The sequence below is a fragment of the Canis aureus genome, chromosome X (genome assembly GCF_053574225.1).
Source record: "Canis aureus isolate CA01 chromosome X, VMU_Caureus_v.1.0, whole genome shotgun sequence".
Classification (NCBI taxonomy): Eukaryota; Metazoa; Chordata; class Mammalia; order Carnivora; family Canidae; genus Canis; species Canis aureus.
The window spans coordinates 121200775-121214574 of NC_135649.1; the positions used below are offsets into that span (position 1 = coordinate 121200775).

At 39.1% G+C, this 13800-nt stretch overlaps 1 protein-coding gene across 7 annotated transcripts in view; it reads left to right on the forward strand.

The window, feature by feature from the left end:
• LOC144307784 (uncharacterized) overlaps window positions 1-13800 on the forward strand; it is a 64168-nt gene that overhangs the window by 27699 nt on the left and 22669 nt on the right. For 2 of the 7 annotated variants that reach the window (XR_013374497.1, XR_013374501.1), the window contains exons 2-3: window positions 9831-9923; window positions 12496-12583. The exons of 4 other annotated variants lie outside the window; for them this stretch is intronic. The gene's annotated coding sequence lies outside the window, so the exon portion shown is untranslated. Of the gene's footprint in view, window positions 1-2196; window positions 2413-9830; window positions 9924-12495; window positions 12584-13800 lie in introns of all 7 variants that reach the window. One more of the 7 variants, XR_013374498.1, reaches the window with a different exon arrangement.

The following is a 13800-nucleotide window of genomic DNA, read 5'->3' on the forward strand; positions in this document are numbered from 1 at the left end:
CTTTATTTAATTTAATTTTATTTTATTTTTACTTAACTGGGCTCCATGCTGCAGCCCAACTGAGCCATCTAGTCACCCCCAGATAGTTTATTGTAAAAGGGTACATTCTGTCCAAAAGTGCTGTGGTTGAGATGAGATCCAAGTGCCCTTCAAAGTCATGACTGAAGAGAATGAAGGAAAGAGTCCCATATGTTCATATAATTCTGGCAATAACCCAATATGTACATATAGTTCTCGCAAGGCACATTGAAATCTGTGGAGATATTTTTAAAGGATGTTTCAAGTGTTGTATTTATGTGGGATTATATGCAGTGGGTGGAATCTTATGTATGGAATTCATCCTTTAACTAGTTCTCTAACTAACATCAATGTAGACACTGACAATTTATAACCATGTACGCTTGGTGGTTAACATATTGTACAGCTCAGATATAGAGAATTTCCATCTTTGCAGGAAGTTCTGTAAGAAAACTACTAGTCTAGGGGTGCCTGGGTGGCTGAGCACCCAACTCCTGGTTTCAGCTCAGGTCATGATCTGAGTCCAGGGTGGGTCTCTGTGCCCAGTGGGGAGTCTGCTTGAGATTCTCTCTCCCTTTCCCTCAGCCGCCCTAACTCACTCTCTCTCTCTCTCAAAATTAATCAATTAATTATAATTTTTAAAAAAGTGCCAATCTAAAGGATCCAGACAAAAGGAATGAATTGTTTCTATAAGGCAAATCATTGATAATTTTCAATATCATCACATCTCTTTCTAAACTAAGAATAATTGTTTCAGAATGCATTTTTCAAATTCCATTATAGTTTACATAATCACACAATTTACAAAATATATTCGGGAGCATAGCTGAACTAAGATCAAGATTTTCTTTATCTGAGAACTGGTTCTCTTTCATTTTTTTTTTTTCCAGAGTCAGTGTTTCAATATCCATCTTGTATATCTAGAGACTTCATTTGAATCTAGCAAAAGCGCTCAAAAGATGACCTTTTCATGCAAGATCAGTTAAATGTGGTGGCATTATCATATTGTATGTTTTATTATTTCTATGTTCGTCAGTTTAATGCAGAGTGAAAAACGATGCCTATCTTTTTTTCCCCTAAAACTCAATAAAGTGTTATTAAGTAGGCCCTGGAAGGCATTTATTAAACCTCTATAAGCCAAGGTACTGGGGCAGTCAATAGCCTGGTTATTGGTTTCTAGGGTCTAACTTCATATTTCAGAACTAACTTAATTCGTATGTTCCATGGACTTGATTTTCAAGGGAAAGTATCACATTTCACACACAAAAAATGGAGACATCTTTCAGAGATAAGTGGCCATTTTTCATGCATTTTGAGTAAGTGTTAGTCATCTAAGAATCAACAAACTGCTTCAGAATCGAACACAATAGACTCAGTGAGTGACTCACGGCCAAATTCCCTAAGGATTGTCAACCTCACTTGAGGATAATATAAAATGAAAATGCCCTTTTTTTCCTCGCCTCCCACTTTGTTACATTTCCTAGAAGCGTGTTCCTCACCGACTCACCTGGCGGAGTCTTTTCAACAAATTTTAACTGCCTTTCCATTACGCAAGATTTATCTCCTTGGGAATAAGAAAGGAGACAAAAAAGCTAGGGAAAAAGAAACACAATTCTTAACACTTAATCAGAGCAAGGAGCGAGGGCCTTTCAGTTAAATCATTGAGTTGACTACATGAAGAACCTCATGTCCCCTCAATGCTATCAATTATTACAATATTATTCAAACAAAATGAAGACTATCTTCAAGAAATGCTTAAAAGCATTTATGGTGAAGTCTATGGCTTATTGAAATATATATGGCGTCACATTTTTAGCAAACTGCTTTTTGCAGATTCTCGCCTTGTTTCTATTTCAGATTCTACTTGGTAAATTGGGATTTGGAGGGGCATGCGGTATAGTCCCTTTTGTACTGGAACATATGTAATGCATCTTCCTTTTTGCTGTTAGAAATCAAATCATTAGCAACCATTCAGCATCTTTATTACTGTAATGTTAAATATTATTTTTAAGAGGCAATTGGTCCCAAATTTAATTATACTCTGTTTGATGAAATGTTAAAATTTATCTTCCCCTCTCTGTTTTTTTCCTTCTCCCCCCTTCTCTTCCTCCTCCCCTCCCTTCTTCTCTCCTTTTTCTCCTCCTCTTCCTTCTCCTTCTTCTCTCCTCCCCACATAAGTAATCTTCACAAATATCATCTGTAATCCATGAGACTTGCCACTGTTCCTAAGGACGATTGTTAACCATGGTGTTACTGATCCAGTGGAAAGTACATTTTATAGAAACTTACCAGGGGTATTTTGCGACACTGAAATTTGATGTCTATTGTCTCAATGTGGAATGTTAAACCCAGCGATTGGTGCTGATGAGCGAATGTGAACCAATGAGCCATCAGGTAAGTTTCCTCCTACCATATTCATCAAGCTCTGAGCCATGTTGGTTACCACTGAACCTTTATCTCTGAGGGCAGTTGCATGACTAGTTGATTTTTAAAAAAATATACATTAGCATCTATCTGGGTGGTTCAACTGGTTAAGCAACCAACTCTTGACTTCAGCTCAGGTTGTAATCTCAGGGTCATGAGATGGAGCCCTGCATCCAGCCCCATGTCAGGCTCTGCATGCAGTGGCGAGTCTGCTTGAGATTCTCTCTCAAATACATAAATAAAATCTAAAAAAAAAAAATCAAATGCCACTATCCAAATTCACAGCTGACATTCTCTTCTTAGTCCAATGGCTGGCTGGCTTAATCCTCTGTATATATAAAAATTAACATTTCAGAATAGCTATTATTATTTGCATCACACAAATACTAATTCAGCTCAATATCCTAATTATGTCAATTTGCTTATATCTCTAAATTAATTATGTAACATAGGATCTAGGATAAAAATGATATTTCATCAACTTATTTATTTTACTCATGAGTAAGGAAGCAGCTTTAATGTGAATAAGCAATGCATATGCTGATTATAAGTTTTCTAACCAAAAGTACATGGAAATGATTAGGTGCTTGTGAAATATTCTAATGACATATAAAGAAGGGTGACATATTGGTAGACTTATAGTATACCTTGTGGATTTTCATTCTTTGCTTGGGTTTAATCTTGCTAGTAATGTAACTTGAACACGGTTAGGTTTTTCTCTATCCTTTTTTTAAGTGTAAATATACAGAACAGTCTTTTGATGTATATAATGAGAAAATATTTATATGTATCACCATGCATTTATTACAGTAAACTCTTTCTTCTAACCTGATGCCATCTACATGCAGAACACATTTTTGTCAAAATGGCAATTTGCTCAGGAGATTCTAACAACACAGGCTTGTTAACAAGATAAAAGGGTCCATGAAAAAATAAATAAATAAAATTTTAAAAATAAATAAATAAATTAAATAAAAGGGTCCATGATCCATGATACCCAAAGGAATTATGGAGCCATGTTAAAAGAAACAGTACTTGAATTTGAGAAAGAAATTACTCACTAGATTTAAACATCATGGTGAAAAAAAAAGTGGGGGACAGTGGATCTGAAATATTCAAATCCCACAGACTCTACAATGGAAGAGAATATTTCACATGGAGACTTGAATAGGGAAGTTAGCATATGAATCTGCCTCAGTTATGTCTCCTCTGCTAGATTTAAAACCAGTGGAGCCATTCTGAATCTTTGGAAGGCAAAATTTAGGTTTTCCTGGAATATTGAGCTTGGCTGCTATTGAGGTGTTCCATCAGCAGTTGAGATATGACCATTTTAAGGAATACTTGAGATGATAGGGATCGCTATATGACTGCCCCCTCACCTCAACACTTTATTATCTGCTATTTAAGAAAAATGTCACCAGCCTTCAGATGCTTCAGGGGAACCTTGATAGGAAGGACGTTTTCTTCAGTCGCATGCCACCAATGCTCTTCCACCTTCCTGGAACACCACACACTTAAATAATGGTTATACTGACTCACAGGATCCAAGAGGAAGCTCAAAATGCCCAACATTACATGCCCGTATGTGAACGTCAGCCAACTAAAAATGCCTGGGCAGATATAATTATTTGGGGATGGTTGGGATGAGGAGCATCCATCATTCCTGGTACAGATGAATTTCATCCTGTGAGCACAAGCAGAAGATGACCATGGCCGGTGGGGGAGTGGAGGGTGAGCAGGTAGCAAAGCACGAGGAGCTTTGAAGCAGGTGCCACTCTGGGATACGTAGGGCGGATGGAAAGGTTTATTTTTTCAGGGAGCATCCGAGGGGATGTGAGCTGTCAGTGGCCGGCTCACCAAATGGGCTGCTGTTTGAACGTTTTATGGGCATGCTGCAAGCCTACAGCTGAGAGGGACGTTGAGAGACATGAGTGTACATAAGAAAGAGACAATAGATTTGAGATTTGTTTGCATCATAACCCAGACATCTGTAGCACAAGTGAAAATTCTGGTGGAGTACCAGATGCTGTCACCAGGGAGCAGGGAAGGGATTGGCTTGGTCCAAAGGACAGATTCCGTTCTTTATTCTTCTAGGAGCCTGTTCCAAATTCATCTGTTGGCTTTGTTGGCTTCAGACAACTGAGGGGGAGTCCCTCAAACATTTGAGTCCTTATGGCCTCTGTGAGGACTGCCTGCCCAAAGGATGACAGGAAGGACCAACGTGGGGACAAGAGAAGGGGTTTGCTTTTGTTTCCCACATATGAACAACTGTGGACACCATTTTTAAGGCACATTGAGAACCTCCCTGGTTCTTTCCTCACCACCTGTTAATTCACAACCACCTTCAATCCTGCACACACGTATACACACACACACACACACACAAATACCCATGGACACCATCTACCCTATCAACTCCTCAGCCTGTGCTTTCGTGACCCACACAGTTCAACGTTGGGGAACCCAGAGCCTCAAAATATCAAGATGTAAAGTAATGTCTCTGTCTGCATTTTCTTTTCCTTTAAGTGTAAGATGGAAATTCGCAGCCACCTGATGGACTTGTCCTTACACCCAATCAGCCATGGCCTTAATTTTCCACACCTGGACGTTTTCTTCCTTCTAGCATTGCCATCACATCTTAAGCTCTTGCCTGGAAGTCATCATGAAATGCACTCCAGTTGTCCTTTCTCAAAAATACTGATCCCTCTCATTTGGCGTCACTCCCTCAAAATTCTGTATTCTCCTTTAACATCAGTTTGCCAAAAAAACAAAAAACAAAAACAAACAAAAAAAAACATCAGTTTGCCTCTGCAAGGCAATTCCGAAAATTTAGGTTATAATTCATTTATTTCCCCGCCCAATCGTTACAAAGATATTTGATTGTATGTCTCTGTTATTTTAGTTATAACAGTAATGTCCCATGATAGAAAATTTTAAAATAAATGTATTTTACTCACTATTCATCTTACGGATACTTCTCTTTAGGCTCTTAACTTATGCAACCTGACGATGTCTCCTTGTCTTTCCGCAACCCCACACCTCCCGCCCTGTCTCCTTTTCTGTACTTTGTTTCCACTCATCATGTTATCATCCTAAGACATTCCCCATGCTGTTACAATATACCTCCTCCTCATTTATATTGCTAGGCTTCATGTTGTTATAAAAGCTTGCAGGAATTAGATTATTTGCAACATTTTGACATAATAAGAAATTATCTCAAAACACATTTGAACTACAGATTGTTCAGTATTTTCGAGGAGATATTTAGTGTACTTTCTCGGTAATTGAATTGCCAGATCAGAGTGCATAAATCATTTCCTGGCTTTTCATTCAGATTAACAGACTGCTTTCCACAAATCTACGCTACCTTTACAAAGTCATGAATGTGGTAGGAAGAGTTGCACAATATTCAAGCCAGGCAGGGACAATGCAATCTAAAATTAATACAAGAAATAGAGCAACATGTTAACATTGAATATACTTATTATTAGCAAGGCCGGATTTCTTTTCCCCCTCAAGAACTCAATGATTGTCAATTTGTTGAACAATATTGTCCATTTTCTCTACAGATTAAATTCTTGATATCTTAGTATTTTCTCCCAACAGTATTTCGATATGCTATTTAGATGATAATTTTGTCACATACCCGTTTCCAGTGTTTTTTTTTAACCTATCATTCACTTCGTGTATTTCACTTTTGCATTTTTAAATTATGAAATATTTCAAGGTCCAAAATCCGGTAGCCTGCGTTTAGCACATATGAATGCTTTACCCTATAGTTATTTAAGATCCCCTCCCCCGCCCTTTAAAAATAATAGGTTTTATTCAGATGAAATTGACATAGGGCACATATTTAAAATCTGCTAATTGGTTAGTGTTGAAAGATGTGTGTGTGTGTGTGTGTGTGTGTGTGTAATCATCACTATAGTCAAGATTACAAACATTGCCATCACCCTCAGAAATTTACATTGGCGCCTCTAACCCCACCTCTGACCCTTCCTGGTCCCTATCACCACCCCCTGCCCAGGCAAACAGTAATCTTCCTGGCACAGAGATTTGTCTACATTTCCTACAAACGTACATAAATGGGACCCTAAGGTATTTACTCTGGGTTTTTGTGTTTGGTCTGACTTTTTCACTTAACACAAATATTTTTATCCATATTTTTACATGTATCAATAGTGCTTTGCTTCCCGTTTCTGAGCAGCAATCCATCATATACCATACTTCATCTATTTCCCTGGATGGATATTTGGTTGTTTCCAGTCAGCAACAGCGACGAAGAATCTATGAGCATTTGCTTGCACACCTTGGTAGACACACATGCTTTGGTTTCTCTGGGAATAAATATCAGAAGTAAAAGTCAGTGTCATAGAATCATTGTCGCATGGTACGTGTACATTTAACTTTATAACAACTGCCGAACTGTTTTCCAAATTGGTTACACTATTTAATAGTCCCATCCACAACTACTAGTATTTTAGTTTTAATCGTATTCGGCAAATCACTGACACGCTGAGCCTGTTTTCATGTGATTATTTGCCATGCATGCATCTTACTTAGTGAAGTGTCTGTCCAAATCTCTTCCCATTATTTAAAAAAAAATTAGATTGTTTGTTTTCTATTAATCTGTTTTGAGAGTTCTCTGTGTATTCCAGTTGCAAGTTCTTTATTGGCTTTATGATTTCTTTCTGTTGCTTGTCTTCTCAATGTCTTAACGGCATCTTTTGAAGAGCAGGTACTTTCAAATTTCAAAGCTCTACTTATGATATTTTACAGATTGCAATTTTGGTGTCTTGTCTAAGAAATCACTGGCTGACCCTAGGTTGCATTTGTGTCCATTAGAAATTTGATACATTTAGATTTTCAATCACAATTTATATTCAAGCTTATGGTTCATTTTGAGTTAACTCTTCAATGTGATACAAGGTCCTGCCCTGAGCTTTAATAAAATCACCTTTTTGCACTAAAAATGTCTCAAGAATCCTTTCTTGGCTGTCAGCTTTGAACCCTAATGACTTTCCTACATCATCAATGATAGCATGCTCTCTTGATCATGATAGCTTTAAAATAAGACTTAAAATCAGGTAATACATGTTCTCCGACTTCATTCGTGTTTTTGAAAGTTGTTTTGACCAGTCTCAGTGTTTAAAATTTTCCATTCAACTTGTCAAGTTCAACTTGGCATTTTCTACCCAATGAGCCTACTGGAAATTTGGTGGGATGTTTTTGAATGTATAGATCAATGAGAAGATAATTGACATCTTAACAATACTGATTCTTCTGACTCTTACTATTCTAAGTTTCTCAGGAATGGTTTGGGTTGACCATGTACAGGGCTCTACACTCTTCAGTCAGGTTTGGCCCATGCATTCTGTATTTTTGATGGTACAGTAAAAAGCGTTTCTTGGTAAATGGTATTTAATTCCAATAGCCAGTATACAGAAAAATGATTGATTTTTGTACCCTGATTATGTCTTGGGCAATCTTTTGGATTGGATGTCAAACATTGTGAAGTTGACCTTGTTGGGTGCTGGGTATTTTTATATTCCCATGGATATCTTTGGCCTTTGTTCTGGGACACATATACATATCACACACACACACACCACACAGTTTGTTTCTTTCACATCTTGCTAATTAGGATTTGTTAGTCTGGACCACAGTGGTTGTCAGGCCCAGACAAACCCTCTCCTACTGATGCAAAATCCTCTGGGCAGCTCATCTGCTACCACCATGCTTCATGAAGTTTCCTAGGGTGGTTGGTTGGAACAGCAGCTGTTCCTGGTCCTGGGCAATCTCTAGGAAACATTCCCTCTCACCTCTGCTGGTTTGTTTCCTGGCTGATGTAGGAAAGATGTTGGGGTTCGAAGCCGATGGCCAAGAAAGAATTCTTGAGATGATTTTGGTGCAAAAATCTGATCTTATTAAAGCATGGGGACAGGATTCACGGGCAGAGAGCTGCATGGGGGTCATGAAGGGTGGCCCATTATATGCTTTCAAGTTGGGAGGGGATTTGATTTAGCATGAGTCTCAAGGAATTTTGGAAGCAAGGTTTCCAGGACCTTCAAAGGGCTAGCTATTGTTGGGAAAAGGTCATTATTACCGTCTAATTAAACCTGAGCCATGACACCCTTCAGATGTATATAGAAGAAGGTCATATGCATGGAGGATGATTGCCAACTGTTATCTTGGGGGACAGAGATAAAGAAAGATTCCAAAGGAATTTTTAGATGTTAATGTAGACTCCCAGGATCATAAAGGTCAGGCTAAGATGGCCTTTTCCCTTTAGCAAAGTATTAACATCAAGGCAGCTGAGTTCCTAGAGGAAGGTCCCTCTGCCTGTTTCAAGGACTGGCCACTGGGCTGTAGGTAGTAAGGAGATTTAGGCATCTTTCTTCTGCCTTTGTTTCCCACATTACCGGCCTCAGGTTGTTTTGTGGAGATCCTACTGTATTTTTCAGGTGGTTAGTTCCCGGGCTTTGAGCAGCCCGAGTAGTGGTCTCTTCATCTAAATGCCCTGGTATTTACTCAACTGGGAGTGTGGGAGGACTCTCTGCAGCTCTCCATTCTTCTGTCTGGGCAAAGAGCTCTCTTCTATGATACTCTGTCCTAAGAACCCTACCTACTTTGGTCTCCTGAGATTCGGAGCGTTTTCTGGTTTCTACCTGGCTTCTCTCCCCCTACCTCAGGACTCTCAAGGCAGTTAGGGAGCTGGGGCAATGCTGGGTGTCAGCTAATTTGTCTTGTATCTCTCAAAGGTCACTGCTCTTTGTTTCCTGCTGGCCACTTCACTTGAAAGCCTTCCTTCAATTTCTTCCATGTCTCATGAAGGATGCTCAAGCAGGTCTCTTAGTCCATTGTGGCCAGCAACTCGTTTTTATTTTTTTTTATTTTTTTATTTTTTTGCTGGTGTCTTTGAGTTTTATTGGGAAAGGCTGTCCATTGTGCAACTCGTTTTTAAATCCTTATTTTTAATTTAAAATGTGATACTTTTCTGTAGTGGTCCCATTTCTCTACACATACTTTTTAAAAAAAAATATTTTATTTATTTATTCATAAGAGACACACAGAGAGAGGCAGAGACACAGGCAGAGGGAGAAGCAGGCTCCATGCCGGGAGCCCGATGTCGGGCTCTATCTCAGGACACCAGGATCCTGACCTGAGCCAAAGGCAGATGCTCAACCTCTGAGCCGCCCAGGTGCCCCTCTACAGATACTTTTATAGAGGATTTAAAAATACTCATTTTTACATGCGGTGAATGTGATTGTTTTCAGTCTCCTCACTGTGGCCACATCAGACTTAGAGATACTGATATTTTCACGTTTTATTTGCTCACTTTCTTGAAGGGTTTTATTAACTCTCCTAGTTTTTATTTTTCTGTTTAGGTTCATGCCTGATTGCACCCTAGCTTATATGTGATTGCTCATCTCTGGGGATTGCCCACCTCTGCCCCCCGAAAAAGAACCAGGCCATCAAATGTGAGTTCTCTTCTAAGTTGAAAATCACTTTGGCATTTTATAACATCTCCCTCTCTCCAGCTATCCAATAAATGCCACTCCTAGTTGGTGCAATACCTGTAGCACATTAAAATATCGATATTATTGCTTCTATCCCTTAAGCTGAAAAGACCCACAGACACTGTAAACGCAGCATGAATGAGATTTTCACACACTATCCATCCAGACTGCGCTTTCAATTAACTGCCTTTCTGAATCAGAGATACACCAGAGCCCCCATTTCCAGTGGAACAATATTTTACTGATCCCATTCAATTAAGGTGTTAGACTGTCTACGTTTACTAAGTCCATTGACCCATTCTCACTAGTCTACAATTTCAACCAAAAAGGAAAGGAAAGAACTTTACTGTTGGTGAGTTATCCAAGACTGAATTACACGACCACACGTATCAAATTGAGATGGATGCAAAAGGAAGAGTTATATTTCAGGAAACCTAATTCAACACAAAGTCTTCTGTAATCTTTTCCCATCCCGCGTAGGGATAGATTGCATCAGTTTACCATAAGCCTGGGACAATATATTTTTAACCATCTCCCCTGGTCTGACGATCTTTAAAGGACTCATGCAAATATCGGCCTGGGCTGCTTTTGAAAGCCAAGCCACCTAACAAAGTGAGCTTTAATTAAAGGATTAAGTCGTTAACAAATGAAGAGTGTTTATCTGCAGAAGGGCTTCAAAGCCTATTTTCATGAAGATGAGCGTTCTTTCTCTTGCAGCTGTCTTAGCCTTGGGGCCAATCCGCAGCCCAGGGTGGGCAGGAGTCCAGAGGGGTGGGAGGAGATGCTGAGGCTGCAGGCAAGGTTTCCTGCAGGTGCTCACTCAGAGCGCAATTTAGTCTCAGTCTGAAATGCTTGTGGAGAAAGGAGGTCACTTCCTTCCCTTACGGACCATTGCGTCTCCTCTGATTTCACATGTGTTTGCATATAATCACGTGTTCAATTAGCAAAGGGATGTTCTCCGCTCTAATATTTATTTATCACAAAACTTATAGAAAGCATATCAGTCCTGGGGATCCCTGGGTGGCCCAGAGGTTTAGCGCCTGCCTTTGGCCCAGGGCGTGATCCTGGAGACCCGGGATCAAGTCCCATGTCCAGCTCCCTGCATGGAGCCTTCCTCTCCCTCTGCCTGTGTCTCTGCCTCTCTCTCTCTCTCTGTGTGTGTCTCATGAATAAATAAATAAAATCTTTAAAAAAAAAAAAAGAAAGCACATCAGTCCTAATTATTTGTGAGAAATCTCCTGATAAGACTAGGTTTAGGTCATTTGCAAAAACAAAGAATAAAAAACAAACAAATCTGAGAATAAAATGAATGCTACCATCCCCAATTATGACCTGTAGGTACAATGGAATGCAAACTATTTGTGGCTTATACGGAACTTGCTTCATAAAATGATGCGATTCATGTTAAATATTTATGCATCATAAATACTATTACTCGGTGATATGTTTCCACTGTGGATTACTAATAGAAATCAATTTCCGAGATGTCAGATTTCATCAACTTGCACAAGAGGAAAGTTCAGTTGACCCTTGAACAACGTGGGAGTCAGGGCTGCCGATGACCCACTCTGCAGGTTAAAATCTGTGTAAACTCTTGAGTCCCCCAAACTTAACTACTAATGGCCTACCCGTGACCAGATACGTTGCCAATAAAATAAACAGTCCACTGACATAAATTTTGGTGACACCTGCATGGCTCAGTGGTTGAGCATCTGACTTTGGCTCAGGGTGTGATCCTTGGGTCCTTGGATGGAGTTCCCCCGCCCCCCACACACACATTTTGTATGCTCTATGTATTATAAACTGTATTCTTACAATACAGTAAGCCAGAGAAAAGAAAACATGATTAAGAAAGAGAAAATACATTTATAGTGCTGCACTGCATTTACTGAAAAACAATCCACATGTAAGTGGCCCAAACCCATGTTGTTCGAGGGTCAATTGTATTCAGAGATTGAAACTTCCAGAAATGTAGTTCTTTAGAGGAATAAAGCACTGTTCTCGCCTCATGAAGCAGAATTCAGATCATGCCTTCTGCTTTCATTTCTTCTTTGGTCTGGTGTTTTTTGTATCCTCCACTGGGAATTTTATAAACCATGTGCTCTTCTGAGCATTTCAGGGCATCGGTTTCCTTTGATTTGTAGCTCGGTGAGCTAACAAAGGGTGGCTGGCAGGTGTGTTCCATTTACCACCTTGAAAACTGAACCTCAAGCATGGCCATCGAGGTGAGGAAACATCCTGACCATCCAAACGTGGATAGACTCCCTGGCCGTTACACATGATGATGTCAGTGCATATATGTGGAAATGGAAAAAAGATCCAGCATTAAAGGCTGAACAAAAAGCAAAAAATACAAAAAAAAAAAAATGAGTTTCATGGGAGATCCTGTTTTTGTAAATAAAAATTTATATGCATATTTAAAACCACGGAGGATGCCTCACTAGGAGTAGGTATCCCTGACTCATGAGATTCAAGATGACATTAATAGTATTTATAGTTTTGTGTTTTTCTATTTTTTGTACAATATCCACAGACAGAATTCTCCCCCATTATCTGTGATTTTGGTTGCCTGTGCTCAATAGCGTCCTGGAAGCTGATGCTTCTGCTTATGTATCACAAATGTCAGTTGCCTAACACTCAGGACACCTGTGTCCTTCACCTGTTCTCATCGCATCACATAGATGTTTTATCATCTCACATCATCACAAGAAGCATGAGTATGACACAATGAGATACTTTATCATTACTTACTCTTGTTAATCTCTTACTGTGACTAACTTATTAAACATTATCATAAGCATGTGTGTATGGGAAAAAAACATAGCATATATAGGATTTGCTACTACCCGTGGTTTCAAGTGTCCACTGGAGGTCTTGGAACCAATCTCCTGTAGTTAAGGGGGGGGGACTCTTTTACGTTCTTTATTACAAACATAAAAATACAAGCTTTCGTGTTTTGCATCAACAAGATCTAATGTGATACTGAAACATCCCAATGACCCTGGCACAAAAGATACAGAAAAGAAAAGAATGAAAAATGACGTAGCCACGGGTGGCGGGGATCCAGTTTAGAAATATTTACACTCGGGTCACTGTCACAAAGACTCTTCTGCAGAATAATATGAGCAGAGAAAGCAGGAGAGAAGCCAGAACTATATTAAAGCAATTCCTCGTGACCCTATGGAGTATAAAGTCATTTTTTAAAATGTTGCTTTAACTTAATCCATAAAGAATCCCCCGATATTCCTCATTGATAAGCAGTTATTCACATATATTGTCAATATTATCAGCATTCAGAATTATGGCAATTGTGTCTAGCTAAAACTCAAGGCTAAATGGCTGAGACACAGTGTTACTACATGTCTTCATTCCCAAGTAACTCAGAGCAGATGCTCTGGTTTAAAAACAAAGCTATCATTGCAAAAATAAAAGCAGCAACAAAAAGATCAGGATAGAATAAGAGACTTGGAGAAGATTTCCCTGAAACGGGTCCTAATCAATGCCACAGGGGCCTCTATAAATAGAACGAGAATTGCAAGGAGAGATGAAATAGATAAATTCTTGCATTTGCTCCAAAGGTTGTCAGTGTGATTGATAGTTACTGGAATATATAGTTTACGTTTGGTAAAGTAGTAATTTTATTGTAGTGATTATGAAAGCTTCAATTAAAATGGCATGCAATTATATTTAAGCCCATTTATAGAGTTTCTAGCCTGAGATCTTGCTCCTCCCTCCAAAACAAAACAAAAAAATAAAACTAACATCAAAGATAATAATCTTAGCTTCAGCAGTATCTTTGCTTATGAAACGCATGTAAGTAGGAAGAGGAAGGGAACAT